Source organism: Arachis stenosperma, chromosome 3 (genome assembly GCF_014773155.1).
Source record: "Arachis stenosperma cultivar V10309 chromosome 3, arast.V10309.gnm1.PFL2, whole genome shotgun sequence".
NCBI lineage: Eukaryota > Viridiplantae > Streptophyta > Magnoliopsida > Fabales > Fabaceae > Arachis > Arachis stenosperma.
In genome coordinates, this window is record NC_080379.1 from 70,602,229 (window position 1) to 70,621,315 (window position 19,087).

Below are 19,087 nucleotides of genomic sequence, written 5' to 3' on the forward strand. Positions count from 1 at the left end.
CATTGTTCACAGGATTCCTTTCAGAAGTGTACATGAATTGGTTATTTGCAACCATTTCAATTAGCTCTTGAGCCTCTGTAGGCGTCTTCTTCAGATGAAGAGATCCTCCAGCAGAGCTATCCAAAGACATCTTGGATAGTTCAGAGAGACCATCATAGAAATACCTATGATGCTCATTCAGAAGCATATCAGAGGGACACTTTCTGATCAATTGTTTGTATCTTTCCCAAGCTTCATAGAGGGATTCTCCATCCTTCTGTCTGAAGGTTTGGACTTCCACTCTAAGCTTACTCAATTTTTGAGGTGGAAAGAACTTGGCCAAGAAGGCATTGACTAGCTTTTCCCATGAGTCCAGGCTTTCTTTAGGTTGTGAGTCCAACCATGTCCTAGCTCTGTCTCTTACAGCAAAAGGGAATAGCATAAGTCTGTAGACCTCAGGGTCAACCCCATTGATGACATGTCATCATATACCCATTTTCTATGCTTTTTCATACAAGAAATTGATGATTTGTGCTTAAATATTGAATGCTTTTTGTACTTAAATGATATATTTTCTTGATATTTTAATTTTATAAATCTTGTAGAAAAAAAAGAAAAGAAGCAAAGAAGCACAAAAAGGAGAAAAAAAGAGCTTTGGGGTACACTTTGAAGTTGGGGTACACTTTGGAGCCTTAGGCCACCGCTTTTAAAAGCGTGGCCCATGACCAAATCAAGGAAAGAAGCAGCCAGCACGCATTCTGCCCTGCCCTTGGCAAGGGCAGAATCGTGATGCACATTGAGGATTGGAAGCAAAATTTTCGCTATGTTAAAATCTGGGCGCTCACAGCATGACCATGCCTCCTTCAAAGGGCTATAACTTGAGCTACAGACGTTGATGTGCTTCCAGTTGCGTTGGAAAGCTGACATTCAGAGCTTTCCACGATATATAGCAATCCATATTTGGCGTACAATTGAGGCAGGAACGAAAGGCATCTTTAAGGGACAAAACAAGCGAAAATAAACCAAAATGCTTCCACCAAGGCTCGAAGAGGAGACACAAGGAACCCAAGGAAGTCTGCCCTCAAGGAGAGCAATGCCCCTTGGAGGGCAATGTCGTGTTTTCTTCATGAAAATTCAAGGAAAAATTGCAACAACTTCCTCCACCAAGTTTCGAACACAAGACCTCTAGGAAGCCAAGAAGCACCAACGCGCACCAATTTTCTCCCATGGCAGCACCAAGCGCGCACCAACTCACGTCCCTGGTGCACCAAACCTTTCCTGCCCTGCCCTTGGCGTGGGCAGGGCAGCATCATATGCACCAAGGAAAATTCTGCCGCGCCAAGCTCGCACCAAGCTTCATTTTTCCTGCCCTGCCCTCCACAAGGGCAGGGCAGCCTCCTGGGAGCAACATATGGGCCAAAATTCAATTTAATTCAATTCTTCACCAAATTAATCAAGGCCATCCAAGACCTATTCTCCCTCAAATACAAAGCAAGCAAAGCCCATCAACATGACTCAAAGGCACAAGAACGCTAGAATTGGATTTTCATTTTGTTTTAATTTCATTTTCATTTTTCATTTTGTAAAGCCTATATAAAGGCATCAATTCCATCTTTGAGGGGAGCTCTTCCTTATTTTTTCTTCTGTCTTAAATTTGGGATTGAGAGTGAAGGAATTCTGTTTCATTCTTTATCTAAGATTGCTCTTTGTTATTTTTCTGCATAATTCAGTGAATTGAGTTTTGGATCAAGTTTTCTCTACGGCTTTCATCTTCCTTTCTTCTTCATTTGTCTTCTACTTGATCAAGGAAGGGTTTGAGATCTAGACTTGTTTTCTAGTCTCATTGATTCCCTGAGATCAAATTTATTTTGAAATTAAGTTGAGTTCTTGGCTGCTCTTCTATTTTTTACTGTTCCATTGGCTTTCAATTTACTTTCAAGCAATTAATTCTTCTGCACTTGTTCTTCATTTTAGATTTCTGTTCATGATCCCAATCTCCTTTCCTGCATTCTGCACTTTCACATCTTTGTTCACATTGAGCTTGATTTAACTTTCTGCACATTTACATTTTCTGCAATTTAAATTTCTAGTTGCTTATCTACTGCTCTCTTTAATGTCCAGCACCCAACCCCTTTCATTTAATGCAATTTACATTCTTGTCATTTAAGATTCTTGCAATTTAATTTCTTGTTCTTTAAGTTACTTACCAATTTACTTTCTGCATCTTTAAGATTTCGGCCATTTACTTTCTGTTGGCTACATTCATCCAAATTCACTTCAATGTTAGCTTGACTAAACTAATCACCCACTAAAATTGCTTGATCCATCAATCCCTGTGGGATCGACCTCACTCTGTGAGTTATTACTACTTGATGCGACCCGGTACACTTGCCGGTTAGATCTATGTGTTTGGAAATTCGTTTTCCACAAAAACACCATCAAGTTTTGGCGCCATTGCCGGGGATTGATTAGATCAACAATGATTAAGTGGTGAGAAGTCTAGATCAAGCATTTTCTTTTTTTGGTTCTCTATTTTAAAGTTGAAACCAAGGTGTTTGTGTTTTTTGCCTCACTAAGCAAACTCATACCTGATATGAGTAATTCAATTTTCATTGGTGTTGTGTTCTACAAAATTCAAATGGAGTTCACCTCACTTTTAATCAAACAAACTTCATGGGATATTGCCCACCATCACAATATGATTCAGGTCATTATTCTAATGATGGTTGGGATATCACCAAGAGAATACACTTTCTGAGCACTCCAACTCATGGAGAATTGCTTCAGAGACACAAGATGAGCAAGAATCATATGGGACACTTCCAGAGACACAATATGATCCAAATTTGATGAGTCTAACAACTACTCATATTGTGACTGGAAAGTCAAAATCAAAGAAATCTTAGCAATCCATACTGTGATGAGTTCAATAATTCTCAAATTGTGATTCAGAGGATCTCCTTCAAAGTCCAGAGGATTTTTGAAAGACAAGAACAATCCTGGAATGACAAGAAGCTCTCTTCAAAAAATTAAATGGAGATTTAGAGAAACATAGGGAACGCTCAGAACCACTAAGTAAAGAATGAAGACACGGTGGATGTGAAGGAGAAAGTGGAAGAGCAAGACGAGGATGCTATTGTTTCAAGTGAAACTCCAATGAAGGAAGAGGTGGTGGAAACATTTGAACCTAAAATGCACTTGAGATGACAAGAGAACCTGAACACTCACAAAACTCCCCTGACAAAAGATGCTCAACACTGATCGAAAAATATGAAGAGGAGATGAAGAAAGCTTGGGAAAATCAACAAACCTCCTCCATGAAAGAGCTATTAAAGCAAATGTTGAGTGTAAAAGAGGAAGTGGAAGAACAAGCTAGTGAGGAGGATACTCAAGAGAAGTCACACTCAAGTGAAGCAGAGAAGTACATAGAAGAAAAGCTCATGGAACCACCAATGCAAAAGCCCTGGATGAATACAAAACTCCAATAATCACACAACAACCAAGTCTTGAATTCAAAGAAGTGAAGGCAACTAACAAGAACGCCATTCTGTCCCTAATCCAGCAAGCAAGACCAATCAAGTCATTTGCAAAAGGAAGCTTGCTGAGGAAAGGCCAAGACAAGGGACACTAGCTGAATCTTTCCCTCCTTTGAGGTCATTCCTCTTAACAAACTGGAAGAAGAGGAAGAAAGTGAAGAACAACATGTCAAGCTAATGACACTAAAGAGCACTTGTTGGGAGGTAACCCAACCGTAGGTATAATTTCTCTTCTCTGCTTTGTTTCTTTCTTTACTTTGTTTAAATTCAATAAATTGGCATATGGTTACATTCTAAGTTTGGTGTTGCTATGCAACACATTTTCAATCTTTTGGATGATTGCATCAAATCAAAAAATGAAAGTGACACACCAAGATTTTAAGTTTGGTGTGCCACCTATTTTTCTATGCAAATCATTCAACAACACCACTTGTCTGCATAACCATAATGTCTTTGCAGTGTTTTAATTTTCTTTTGGTTTGATATTTGTTATTCTGTTTACTTTATTAATTCTTTGTTTTTAATGCTTTCATTTTAGTTTGCTTATTTACTGTGTTTGTTATACATTGGTGTGCCACCTATTTTTCTATGCAAATCATTCAACAACACCACTTGTCTGCATAACCATAATGTCTTTGCAGTGTTTTAATTTTCTTTTGGTTTGATATTTTGTTATTCTGTTTACTTTAGTTAATTCTTTGTTTTTAATGCTTTCATTTTAGTTTGCTTATTTACTGTGTTTGTTAATACATTACCAAAAGAGCTTTATTCATGACAGATTATTGGCTTGGTGATTGTCTTTAACACAACAGTTTCATTTAGTTTCGTTTTAAATAAAATTGACATATGATTGCATTCTAAGTTTGGTGTTGCTATGCAACAAAATTTGGTTCCAATATCTATTAGATACTTGCATCAATTCCAAGTGAAAGTGTCACACTAAGTTTGGTGTGCCACTTATTCTTTATGCAAAGTATTGTGCACACCTTCTTATGCTTGCAATCAAACGTCTGTCTCTTGTGCCTTGATTGTTATTTTTCATTTTTGCTTGCTCAAAACACATGTACTGCTAACATTTCATTGTGTAAGACATTCATGATCCATCTTAGCCCCATAGCCATTGTTCTAATTGTTGCTTGAGGATGAGCAAGCATTCTGAGTTGGTATGGGAAGGAGAAGAATGGGAGGAAAATGACAACAATAGAGAAGATGGACTACAAGGTTGTAAAGTTCCTTTTCCTCTCATTTATTTCCAACACTTTAAATTGCATGATTGTCTTTATATTTTCTGTACATGTGTGGTATGACTAAGCATAGCTTGAATTTGATTTGAAATATGTTGTTGTGACATTATGACTACCAACTTGAGTTTTGTGAATTCAAAAGCAAAAAAGCATCATGATCATAAACAACCAAGGAATTAAAGAAGAATTTAGCATGTGCATACAAGTATTGGAAAGCTAGTATGATTGATTGTTGCTCAATTGCATTGGATTTTATTTAATTGAAGTTTTTCATCTAGTACATTTTGTGAAATCTTTTGAAATCATGAAAACCTTGAAGAAGCAAATACAATTAAGCAAGAAAAGAAAAGGGAAAGAATGAGAAAGCTGAAGGCTCTGAGTACCAATGGCAATTTATTTGCTAAGTGCTTGTGGTGTTTATGTATCAAGCCAAATGCTTGAAAACAAAACACTTAGAAGTCAAGGCTAGGCTCAAGTGCAAAAGCACTCCCTCAAAGCTCAAGGCTCTGAGCATCAATGATTAGAGAGTCAAGAAAAGAAAAGAAAAAAATGAGCTTAATGAAGTCCTCTAATTAAATGCTTGTGGTGCTTATGTATCAAGTGGTAATACTTGAAAACAAAGCATTTAGAAGTCGTAGCTTTGTTATTAACTCATGGGGCAAAGCACCCAAAAGGAGAAAAAAAAATCAAAAGCTTGTTTCAAGGATGAATTATAAGAAAAAGATTTCATAAAATAAGCTAGATAGAAGCATCAATCATTTACATCTCTTTTATAATTGTAGCATGCATAGAAAACTAGCTTGCCATGAACATTGAGTTGCTATTCTTCTTACCTTGGATTGTCAATCTTTATTGCATGATTCTTTTCTTGCTTGGGGACAAGCAAGATTTAAGTTTGGTGTTGTGATGACATGTCATATACCCATTTTCTATGCTTTTCATACAAGAAATTGATGATTTGTGCTTAAATATTGAATGCTTTTTGTACTTAAATGATATATTTTCTTGATATTTTAATTTTATAAATCTTGTAGAAAAAAAGAAGAAAAAGAAGCAAAGAAGCACAAAAAAAGGAGAAAAAAAGAGCTTTGGGGTACACTTTGAAGTTGGGGTACACTTTCGAGCCTTAGGCCACGCTTTTAAAAGCGTGGCCCATGACCAAATCAAGGAAAGAAGCAGCCAGCACGCATTCTGCCCTGCCCTTGGCAAGGGCAGAATCGTGATGCACATTGAGGATTGGAAGCAAAATTTTCGCTAAGTTAAAATCTGGGCGCTCACAGCATGACCATGCCTCCTTCAAAGGGCTATAACTTGAGCTACAGACGTCCGATTGATGTGCTTCCAGTTGCGTTGGAAAGCTGACATTCAGAGCTTTCCAACGATATATAGCAATCCATATTTGGCGTACAATTGAGGCAGGAACGAAAGGAATCTTTAAGGGTTAAAAACAAGCAAAAATAAACCAAAATGCTTCCACCAAGGCTCGAAGAGGGAGACACAAGGAACCCAAGGAAGTCTGCCCTCAAGGAGAGCAGAATGCCCTCTTGGAGGGCAATGTCGTGTTTTCTTCATGAAAATTCAAGGAAAAATTGCAACAACTTCCTCCACCAAGTTTCGAACACAAGACCTCTAGGAAGCCAAGAAGCACCAACGCGCACCAATTTTCTCCCATGGCAGCACCAAGCGCGCACCAACTCACGTCCCTGGTGCACCAAACCTTTCCTGCCCTGCCCTTGGCGTGGGCAGGGCAGCATCATACGCACCAAGGAAAATTCTGCCGCGCCAAGCTCGCACCAAGCTTCATTTTTCTGCCCTGCCCTCCACAAGGGCAGGGCAGCCTCCTGGGAGCAACATATGGGCCAAAATTCAATTTAATTCAATTCTTCACCAAATTAAATCAAGGCCATCCAAGACCTATTCTCCCTCAAATACAAAGCAAGCAAAGCCCACTCAACATGACTCAAAGGCACAAGAACAAGCTAGAATTAGGATTTTCATTTTGTTTTAATTTTATTTTCATTTTTCATTTTGTAAAGCCTATATAAAGGCATCAATTCCATCTTTGTAGGGGGAGCTCTTTCCTTTATTTTTCTTCTGTCTTAAATTTGGGATTGAGAGTGAAGGAATTCTGTTTCATTTTGATCTAAGATTGCTCTTTGTTATTTTTCTGCATAATTCAGTGAATTGAGTTTTGGATCCAAGTTTTTCTCTACGGCTTTCATCTTCCTTTCTTCTTCAATTTGTCTTCTACTTTGATCAAGGAAGGGTTTGAGATCTAGACTTGTTTCTAGTCTCATTGATTCCCTGAGATCAAATTTATTTTGAAATTAAGTTGAGTTCTTGGCTGCTCTTCTATTTTTTACTGTTCCATTGGCTTTCAATTTACTTTCAAGCAATTTAATTCTTCTGCACTTGTTCTTCATTTTAGATTTCTGTTCATGATCCCAATCTCCTTTCCTGCATTCTGCACTTTCACATCTTTGTTCACATTGAGCTTGATTTAACTTTCTGCACATTTACATTTTCTGCAATTTAAATTTCTAGTTGCTTAATCTACTGCTCTTTTTAATGTCCAGCACCCAACCCCTTTACATTTAATGCAATTTACATTTCTTGTCATTTAAGATTCTTGCAATTTACATTTCTTGTTCTTTAAGTTACTTGCCAATTTACTTTCTGCATCTTTAAGATTTCGGCCATTTACTTTCCGTTGGCTACATTTCATCCAAATTCACTTCAATGTTAGCTTGACTAAACTAATCACCCACTAAAATTGCTTGATCCATCAATCCCTGTGGGATCGACCTCACTCTTGTGAGTTATTACTACTTGATGCGACCCGGTACACTTGCCGGTTAGATCTATGTGTTTGGAAAATTCGTTTTCCACAAAAACACCATCACCCATTAGTCTTGACAGTGTCACAGATTTGCAAGAATTCAGCTAAGAACTGATGAGGATCTTCCAATGGAAGTCCATGGAACTTGCAATTCTGTTGCATTAGAGAAACTAATTGAGGCTTAAGCTCAAAGTTGTTTGCTCCAATGGCAGGGATAGAGATGCTTCTCCCATAGAAGTCGGGAGTAGGTGCAGTAAAGTCACCCAGCACCTTCCTTGCATTGTTGTTGTTTTCGGCTGCCATGGGTTCTTCTTCCTTGAAGATTTCTGTCAGGTCCTCTACAGAGAGTTGTGCCTTAGCTTCTCTTAGCTTTCGCTTCAAGGTCCTTTCAGGTTCAGGGTCAGCTTCAACAAGAATGCCTTTGTCCTTGTTCCTGCTCATATGAAAGAGAAGAGAACAAGAAAATGTGGAATCCTCTATGTCACAGTATAGAGATTCCTTGAGGTGTCAGAGGAACAAAAAAATAGAAGAAAGAGGTAGAAGAATTCGAACTTAATCAGATAGAGTTCGAATTGTGCATTGAGAAGGAGTGGTACTCCATAAATAGAAGGATGTGAGAAGAGGGGAAGAGAATTTTCGAAAATTAATTAAAAAGATTTTAAAAACATTTTGAAAATTGATTGATAATTTTCGAAAACTAAAAGTGGAAAAGGAATCAAGTGATTTTTGAAAAAGATTTTGAAATCAGAAATCAAAAAGATATGACTGAAAACTGTTTTGAAAAAGATATGAAAAAAAAAGATATGATTAGAAAGTTATAGTTTTGAAAAGATATGATTTGAAAACAATTTAAAAAAAAGATTTGATTTTTAAAAATTGATGACTTGCCTAACAAGAAAAGATATGATTCAAACATTTAAACCTTTCTCAACAGAAAAGGCAACAAACTTGAAATGTTCAATCAAATCATTAATTGTTAGCAAGTATCTTTGAAAAGGAATGAAATTGATTTTAAAAACATTTGATTGAAAAGATTTGATTTGAAAAAGATTTGATTTTGAAAAACTTTGAAAACACGAAAAAAAATTGATTTGAAAACAAAATCTTCCCTCTTGTGCCATCCTGGCGTTAAACGCCCAGAATGGTGCACATTCTGGCGTTTAACGCCCAATGCACTACCTTTTTGGGCGTTAAACGCCCAACCAGGCACCCTGGCTGGCGTTTAAACGCCAGTCTGTCCTTCTTCACTGGGCGTTTTGAACGCCCAGCTTTTTCTGTGTAATTCCTCTGCTGCATGTTCTGAATCTTCAATTCTCTGTATTATTGACTTGAAAAGACACAAATTAAAAAATTTTTTGGATTTTTTTTTTAAAAAGAATAATCAAAATGCGACTAAATAACAATGCATGCAAGACACCAAACTTAGCAGTTTGCATACTACTGACGCTAATGAGAATGCATATGAGACACATAAACACTCAAATCAAGAGAATTCAAAGATCAGAGTAAGAAATAATCAAGAATTACTTGAAGATCCTTAAGACACATGAATGAATGCATGCATGCAATTGACACCAAACTTAGAATGAGACACTAGACTCAAACAAGAAACATAAAATATTTTTGGTTTTTTATGATTTTGAAAATTTTTTGTGTTTTTTCGAAAAGTTATATGAAAATGGAAAATAAAGGTTTCAGAATTCTCAGTTTGGATTCCAGGAATCATTGCAATGTTAGTCTAAGACTCCGGTCCAGGAATTAGACATGGCTTCACAGCCAGCCAAGCTTTCAAAGAAAGCTTCAGTCCAAAACACTAGACATGGCCAATGGCCAGCCAAGCCTTAGCAGATCATTGTTCCAATAGCAAGATTGATAGAGATCAACAAGCTCTTGTGATGATTAGTTGAAACCTCGGTCCAATAAGATTAGACATGGCTTCACAGCCAGCCAGATTTCAACAGATCATCATGAAACACTAGAACTCATTCTTAAGAACTCTGAAGAAAAATACCTAATCTAAGCAACAAGATGAACCGTCAGTTGTCCACACACAAAACAATCCCCGGCAACGGCGCCAAAAACTTGGTGCACGAAATTGTGATCACTACAACTCAAATAATCCGTAGTAATGGCTCCAAAGACTTGGTGCTTAATACCATGGCATAAACACAACTTCGCACAACTAACCAGCAAGTGCACTGGGTCGTCCAAGTAATAAACCTTACGCGAGTAAGGGTCGATCCCACGGAGATTGTTGGTATGAAGCAAGCTATGGTCACCTTGTAAATCTTAGTCAGGCAGACTCAAATGGGTATAGATGATGAATAAAACATAAAGATAAAGATAGAGATACTTATGTATATCATTGGTGAGAGCTTCAGATAAGCGTATGAAGATGCTTTCCCTTTCGTCTCTCTGCTTTCCTACTGTCTTCATCCAATCCTTCTTACTCCTTTCCATGGCAAGCTTATGCAAGGGTTTCACCGTTGTCAGTGGCTACCTCCCATCCTCTCAGCGGAAATGTTCAACGCACCCTGTCACGGCACGGCTATCCATCTGTCGGTTCTCGATCAGGCCAAAATAGAATCCAGTGATTCTTTTGCGTCTGTCACTAACGCCCCGCCCTCAGGAGTTTGAAGCACATCACAGTCATTCAATCATTGAATCCTACTCAGAATACCACAGACAAGGTTAGACCTTCCGGATTCTCTTGAATGCCGCCATCAGTTCTTGCCTATACCACAAAGACTCTGATCTCACGGAATGGCTGGCTCGTTTGTCAGGCGAGCACTTGGTTGTCAGGCGATCAACCATGCATCGTGTATCAGGAATCCAAGAGATATTCACCCAATCTAAGGTAGAACGGAGGTGGTTGTCAGTCACACGTTCATAGGTGAGAATGATGATGAGTGTCACGGATCATCACATTCATCAAGTTGAAGAACAAGTGATATCTTGGACAAAGAACTAGCGGAATTGAATAGAAGAACAATAGTAATTGCATTAATACTCGAGGTACAGCAGAGCTCCACACCTTAATCTATGGTGTGTAGAAACTCCACCGTTGAAAATACATAAGAACAAGGTCTGGGCATGGCCGTGAGGCCAGCCTCCCAATGATCTAAGATAGCATAAGAACAAAGATAGCTACCAAGATATCTAAATACAATAGTAAAAGGTCCTACTTATAGAGAACTAGTAGCCTAAGGTTTACAGAGATGAGTAAATGACATAAAAATCCACTTCCGGGCCCACCTAGTGTGTGCTTGGGCTGAGCAATGAAGCATTTTCGTGTAGAGACTCTTCTTGGAGTCAAACGCCAGCTTTTATGCCAGTTTGGGCGTTTAACTCCCATTTAGGTGCCAGTTCCGGTGTTTAACGCTGGGAAATCTGAAGGTGACTTTGAACGCCGGTTTGGGCCATCAAATCTTGGGCAAAGTATGGACTATCATATATTGCTGGAAAGCCCATTTCTACTTTCCAAGAGGAGCGCGCCAATTGAGCTTCTGTAGCTCCAAAAATCCACTTCGAGTGCAGGGAGGTCAGAATCCAACAGCATCTGCAGTCCTTTTCATCTCTGAATCAGATTTTTGCTCAGGTCCCTCAATTTCAGCCAGAAAATACCTGAAATCACAGAAAACACACAAACTCATAGTAAAGTCCGAAAAGTGAATTTTAACTAAAAACTAATAAACTAAGATACTAAGAACAACTAAAACTACTAAAAACATACTAAAAACAATGCCAAAAAGCGTACAAATTATCCGCTCATCACATTAACCTAGTTAACGTGAACACTAACGTGGAATGGTAAAAAGCTTGCAACGTTAATGAGAAAAGTGATCACCAATAACGCCTGCGAAGCCATCTATAGCTCACGTTACTTGCCACGTTAACTAAGTTAACGTAGAAGAAAAGAGAACTCCACGTAAGAGAAACATGACACCAATAACGTTTTTCTCCAACGTTAGTGGTAAAAGTGAACACCACTAACGTTGAGAAACTTGGCAATGATCCACGTTAAGAGTCACATTAACTTAGCTAACGTGAACCTAACGTGGAAGAGAAGAACAAAAGCCACGTTTAGTGACACTCACTTTTGTCACTAACGTTGGACCAACTAGCATTGCCTATGTTAACTTTCACGTTAAGACTATTAACGTGAAAAGTTAACGTGGAGTTGAGATCAAAGAGCCAATGTTAGGACACTCACTTTTGTCACTAAGTTGGAAGATGGCATCACTACTACGTTAAGCCACATTAACTTAGTTAATGTGAGTTCTAACGTAGAGAGTTTGGGCATTTGGAGCGTTAGTGACAAAGGTGAGTGTCACTAACGCTCTCGAAGGTGAGACACACCTACATTAAGTCACGTTAGCTACACTAATGTGAACTCTAACGTAGGAACAAAAGGCACCAAGCAACGTTAATGGGAAAAGTGATTCCCAATAACGTTCGCGAAGGGGTATAAGCCAATGTTATTGGAAAAAGTGAGTCCCAGCAACATTGGCCAAAAATTGAAAAGGCAACGCTAGTGGTCACGTTAAGACCACTAACGTTGGAGTTAACATGGGTACATAAGGGTGGAACGTTAGTGGAAAAAGTGAATGCCACTAATGTTCCCGAACCCACAATGGCACTCAACGTTAATCTCACTAAATACCCAAGCCTAATTCATATTTCTCTGCAAGCTGGGTGTTCATACCCTGACCGAGGTCTTCCAACCCGGCAAATCCATAAGAGGTCCGACCTTGTCCTAAAGCTCACACCTAAAGGTTGGACCTCGGACAATAAGCAAGGAAGGCCCATCAAAAGGAACGAAGCCCAAAACCTAAAGGCCGAAAAGGCCTAGGAAAGGCGGTTCCACAAAGATAGAGATAAAACTCCCAAAGATAAGATAAGATAAGAATATCTTATCCAGGGGAGATCACCGCCAACTACTATAAATACACTGGAGCACCCAGGTATGGCATTCATTCCAAATCCACATATATCTGCTTGGACCCATGCTAACTTAAGCATCAGAGTGTCATTGCAGGTAGAACCCCCAACCATTCTGCATATCAAAGCTCGGGTCACTGAACCCCCCCACCTCGGGCCTTTCCAGACGACCGAGCTACACGTTTCAGGCAAACCCTCGGAACATTGGCGCCGTTGCCGGGGAACCTGGAAGTCATCTCTCTACCATGGCGGACGACCATCTCAACAATGACCACGCTGCATCTGAACAAGAGGACGAAATTGACACCGGAGAACGACCGGACAGCCCTCTATCACCACGCACTCCAGGAGGAAACAAACAGAATCGCCCAAAAACATCACTCCCAAACAAAGATCCACAAATTTCCGAAAAAGAGAAGAGCTCGGAAATTCTAGAAGCAGTCCGAGCACAACAAAACCGACTAAAACAACTCGAAGAGGACATAAAAAAGCAGAAAGAAACCGAACAAGATCTGAAAAGGGAAGCTCGAAAGCGCAGAGAATTAGAAGAAAAACTGCGGAAAATAGAGGCCAACCTGAAAGACCGGACAGAACGCGGCACCACCATCGAGGGCAACCACGATCCCTTCACGCAAGAGATCATGAAGGAGAAGGTACCGCGAAACTTCAAACCACCCGATATGGACCTCTACGACGGCACCACCGATCCAAGTCATCACCTCAGCAACTTCAGAAGCAGAATGTACCTAGTCGACGCCTCCGACGCGATTCGGTGCAAAGCCTTCCCCACCACTCTCACCAAGTCAGCCATGAAGTGGTTCGACAACCTGCCACCAAGATCAATCACCAGCTTCGAAGACTTAACGAAAAAATTCCTAACAAGATTCTATATTCAAAAGGACAAGACAAAACATGCCCCTAGTCTACTCGGGATCAAACAAGGCAACCAAGAAACTCTCCGAGAATACATGGAGCGATTCAACAAAGCCTGCCTGGACATACAACACTTGCCCACTGAAGCAGCCATCATGGGACTAGCAAACGGCCTAAAAGAGGGACCGTTTAGCCAATCCCTATCCAAACGATACCCGACCTCCCTATACGAGGTGCAGGAGCGGGCAGAAAAATATATCAACATGGAGGAAACCTCCCAGCTAAGAGACTCTTCTAGGAAGGAATCAACCTACCCACTCCGAGATCGGGATCGGGAACAGAAGAAAAAAGAAGAACCCAACTCGGACAAGCCATGGAAGTACCACAACTACACCCCCCTCCGAGTCTCGCTGGTAGACGTCTACAGAGAAGTATGCCACACCGAAAAGATCCCACCGCCCCGACCGCTAAAACACAAGAAAGCGGGGAGAGATCGGTCCGAATATTGTGAATATCACAAGCTCTACGGTCATTCTACTAACGACTGCTACGACCTAAAAAATGTTATAGAAAGGCTAGCCAGAGAAGGAAAACTCGACAGATACATAGCAGAGAAAGGAGAAGAGACCAGGAAGAGAAGGCGGGGAGACAACGAAGATCGGGCCGAACAAACCCCACGAACCCCTGAAAGACATGTTCACATGATAAATGGAGGTTTTGCAGGCGGAGGAATATCCAAATCCTCACGAAAAAGACACCTCAAAGAAGTCTATCACGTCCGAGAAGACAGTCCCCTGCCCGACTTACCTACTATTTCATTCACCCGAGAAGATGCTCAAGGGATAACTCCCGGACACGACGATCCAATGGTAATCACCATTATCCTAGCAAACGCCAACTTGCATCGAACCCTGATTGACCAGGGAAGCTCAGCAGACATCCTGTTCAAAACGGCCTTCGACAAACTCGGACTTGAAGAAAAGGAATTAAAGGCCTACCCCACCGACCTATTTGGACTAGGGGATACTCCGATCCATCCCTTAGGATACATCTCGCTACACACTACCTTTGGAAGAGGCGAGCAATCTAAAACATTAAGCGTAGACTACATTATAGTCGACGTCACTTCAGCATATAATGCCCTCATAGGACGACCAACCATAAACAGACTGGCAGCTATAGTCTCGACCCCACACCTCTGTATGAAGTTCCCTACCACAAAGGGAATCGCTACTCTAAAAGGCGACCAAAAACTAGCACGACGATGCTACAACGAAAGTTTGAGCCTAAAAAGGAAAGAGGTCAACACAATAGAACTCGGACGAGTTCAATCCCGAGAAGACCTCCGGCCACAGCCAGAAGGAGAAACCGAAAAAGTCCAGATTGGAAACACACCTGAAAAAACAACAAGCATAGGAGCAAACCTCGAAACGAGCCTAAAAGAGGAACTCATAACCCTCTTAAGAGAGAATTCCGACCTCTTCGCCTGGAGAGCCTCCGACATGCCGGGCATAAGTCCCGACCTGATGTGCCATAAGCTATCGGTTTACCCGGGATCCCGGCCTATCCAACAAAGACGCCGGAAGCTCGGACCCGAGCGCATGCAAGCAATAGAAGAACAAATACAGGCACTGCTAGATGCAGGATTCATTAGGGAAGTAAAATACCCCCTATGGCTCGCAAACGTGGTCCTGGTAAAAAAGCCAAACGGAAAATGGAGGATGTGCGTCGATTACACAGATCTCAACAAAGCTTGCCCCAAAGACCCATATCCACTACCAAACATTGACGCCTTGGTAGACGCAGCCTCAGGCTATAGATATCTCTCCTTCATGGACGCATACTCGGGATACAATCAAATCCCGATGTACGGACCCGACCAAGAAAAGACCTCGTTCATAACCCCAAGGGCAAACTACTGCTACGTAGTGATGCCCTTCGGGCTGAAGAACGCAGGGGCAACCTACCAGAGGCTAATGAACAAAGTGTTCTCAGAGCACATCGGACTACAGCTGGAGGTGTACGTCAACGACATGCTGGTAAAAACACAAGAAGACAGAAACTTGCTGACCGACCTCACCAGTATCTTCGGCACCCTCAGAAAACACAACATGAGACTTAACCCGACAAAGTGCACCTTCGCCGCAGAAGCCGGAAAGTTCTTAGGCTTCATGCTGACTCAAAGGGGCATCGAAGCAAACCCGGACAAATGCCAAGCGATACTCAATATGAAGAGCTCGACGTGTATCAAAGAAGTACAACAACTGAATGGAAGGCTAGCCGCCCTATCAAGATTCTTGGCAGGATCAGCAATAAAGTCACTACCTCTCTACTCACTCCTAAAGAAAGGGAAACCCTTCTCATGGACCCCGGAGTGCGAAAAGCCTTTCAAGAATTCAGGAATTCCTCGGCAGCCACCAATCCTAACCCGACCTTTAAAAGGAGAAGAACTCGTACTATACCTCTCGGTTGGAAATCGAGCAGTCGCTTCAGCGTTAATACGAGAAAATGACCAGGGACAACACCCCATATACTTTGTAAGCAAGGCACTACAAGGGGCCGAATTAAACTATCAGAAGATAGAAAAATTCGCCTACGCCCTAGTGTTCACAGCTCGGAGGCTCCGTCCCTACTTTCAAGCTCACACCATCAAAGTCCGGACGAACCAACCCATGAGACACATCCTCCAAAAAACAGACCTGGCAGGACGAATACTGCAATGGGCGGTGGAACTGTCCGAGTTCGACCTCCGCTATGAAACCCGGACTGCCATAAAATCTCAGTATCTAGCTGACTTCATCGCAGAATACACTGAGACCCCTGGAACCCCACTCTCATGGAACCTGTATGTCGACGGGTCCTCAAACAAAACTGGAAGCGGAGCCGGGGTTATACTCGAAAGCGACCAAGGAACACGGATAGAACTATCCCTAAAATTCGAGTTCCAGGCTTCGAACAACCAAGCCGAATACGAGGCCCTACTAGCAGGTCTAAAGCTAGCCGAAGAGGTCGGAGCCCAGAAAATCACGATCTTCAGCGACTCCCAGGTCGTCACATCACAAGTAAATGGAAGCTACCAGGCCAAAGACCCAACTATGAAAAAATACCTGTACCAAACACAGGCACAATTACGCCACTTTTCAGAGATACAGATCCAGCACATACCTCGGGAACAAAACGCCCGGGCAGACGCCCTCTCAAAGCTTGCTAGCACCAAGCCCGGAGGCAACAACAGAAGTCTCCTCCAGGAAACCTTACAATCTCCCTCCGTGCTAAAGAGGAAGAAACGCTAAATATATCCAACCAACAGCAAGGATGGATGACCCCCATACTCAGCTACCTGAAGTCGGGAACTCTCCCCGCCGAAAGAAAGGAAGCTAAAAGACTCATGAAAGACGCCCAGAATTATACACTAATTCACGACGTATTATACAGAAGAGGATTCTCAAACCCCCTCCTTAGGTGCGTCCCGACCTCAGAAACAAAGAGCGTCCTCGAAGAAGTCCACGGAGGCATGTGTGGGAACCACCTCGGAGCTCGGGCATTATCCAAGAAAATAGTCCGAGCCGGGTTCTACTGGCCGACCTTGCAAAGAGACGCAACGGATTTTGTGAAAATATGCCCCCTGCCAAAAACACGCCAATTTTCACAAGGCACCACCCGAAGACCTTATCAGCGTCACCGCACCATGGCCCTTCGCAAAATGGGGACTTGACCTACTCGGCCCGTTCCCCCAAGGACCGGGGCAAGTCAAATACCTCATAGTAGGGGTCGACTACTTCACAAAGTGGATCGAAGCTGAACCCTTAGCCACCATCACGGCTCAGAAAAGCCGCAAATTCCTATACAAAAACATCGTCACAAGGTTCGGAGTCCCCTACTCCATCACAACAGACAATGGAACACAGTTCACGGACACAAGTTTTCAGAACTTGGTGCCGAACTAAAATCAAACAGCAATTCACCTCAGTCGAGCACCCACAAGCCAATGGACAAGCGGAGGCTGCAAATAAAGTCATCTTGGCCGGGTTAAAACGAAGACTCCAAGAGGCCAAAGGGGCATGGGCCGAGGAGATCCCCCAGGTACTATGGGCATATCGGACAACTCCACACTCTACAACGGGAGAATCGCCATTCCGACTAGCTTATGGGACGGAGGCAATGATTCCTATCGAAATAGATGAAGGGTCACCTAGAACCATCTTCTACAACGAAAAAAGTAACCCGCAGGCACAAAGGGAAGAACTCGACCTCCTCCCCGAGGTCCGAGAAAGAGCTCGGATCCGAGAAGAAGCCTTAAAACGGCGAACGGCCCTCAGATACAATCAGAAAGTAATAAAACGAAGCTTCTCCATTCACGACCTGATTCTAATCCGAAATGACATCGGAACACAAAAGTCGGGAGAAGGAAAGCTAGCTGCAAATTGGAAAGGGCCCTACAAGGTAACAGAAGTCTTAGGAACAGGCTATTACAAAGTATCTGACCTAGAAGGCAATGAGTTGCCCAGGGCCTGGCACGCTTGTAATCTAAGACGATACTACAGCTAAAAGAGAACCCGAGGTGTACTCTTTTTCCCTACAAGGGTTTTTTAATGAGACACTCGGTCAAGTAAGGCACCCGACCTAGTCAAGGGTAAACACTCTGTAAATATTCTTTCTTTTTTAATACTAATCAAATTTTTCTATTTTCTTTTCTTCTTCCTCGCGATAAAACAAATCCTGAAAAGTACCCCGCCAAGGCGCATTAATTTATGCTCGGCAAAACGCAAAAAATCATTGCCAAGAGACCACACAAGGTCGGCAAAGATAAAGCGACGAGGTTCAAATTAATGTGAGAAGTTATAAAGCAACTCTGAAAAAGGCTCAAAAAGCCAAATAAAAAGAGATTACAAAAATAACTTAAAAGGCCGACCAACGACAAGGTCGGACCCAACAAAGGGAAGTACTCGACCACCCAACCCGAGGTCCGAGAAAAAGCCCGGATCCGAGAAAGAAGCCTTAAAGCGGCGAAAACAAAGATTTCGAAAACGCTTACTAAAAAGTTGCTATACAAAAACAACTAAAAAGTACAAGCGAAAAAACGAAATCAAAAGGAAAACACAAAGTTTCAAAGAAAAAGCGCTAGCTAAAAGGTTGTTATCCAAAAACAACTAAAAAGCATAAAGCGGAGCTAAAAGTCAAAACGCGAACAAACACCGCATAATAAGCTAAAAAAGTTACTACAAGTAGCTAATAGCAAAAAGGTGTTCAAAGCATCTAAAAAAGAGCCCACAGGCCGGGCAAAAAACCAAAGATAAAAGGATTACAGGGAACCAAGATCCTTCCCGGACTCCACATCGGCAGAAGGCTGCGGAGGAAACATAGAAATCGGGACAGCATTGACGGCACCATTATCTCGGTTTAAAACCTCCACATCAGATCCCTCCCCGGCCAAAGGTAAAGTCGGGTCCGCAACCGGAACTTTAGGGTCGGACACCGGAACCTCATCCTCATTGGGAGCAGGAACAATCTTTCCCTCCACAACAACATTATCCGTACTGAATAAACTCAGATCCAGATCAGGGGCAAGAACCCGGACCTGAGCTTTCAAATTCTCAAACATAGCATCCATACCCTTAGCCACGTGTCCTTCTAACTCGTAAAAATCATCCTGAGCGGATTGCAACCTCTCCTTT

The 19,087-nt window shown here is 41.8% G+C and overlaps 1 non-coding gene across 1 annotated transcript; it reads left to right on the forward strand.

Annotated features, from left to right (window-relative positions):
• The first annotated feature begins 181 nt into the window (after window positions 1–181).
• On the forward strand, window positions 182–289 carry LOC130971009 (small nucleolar RNA R71). The gene has a single exon (XR_009082248.1). It is a non-coding gene; the product is annotated as a small nucleolar RNA R71 (small nucleolar RNA).
• The last annotated feature ends 18,798 nt before the right edge of the window (window positions 290–19,087 follow it).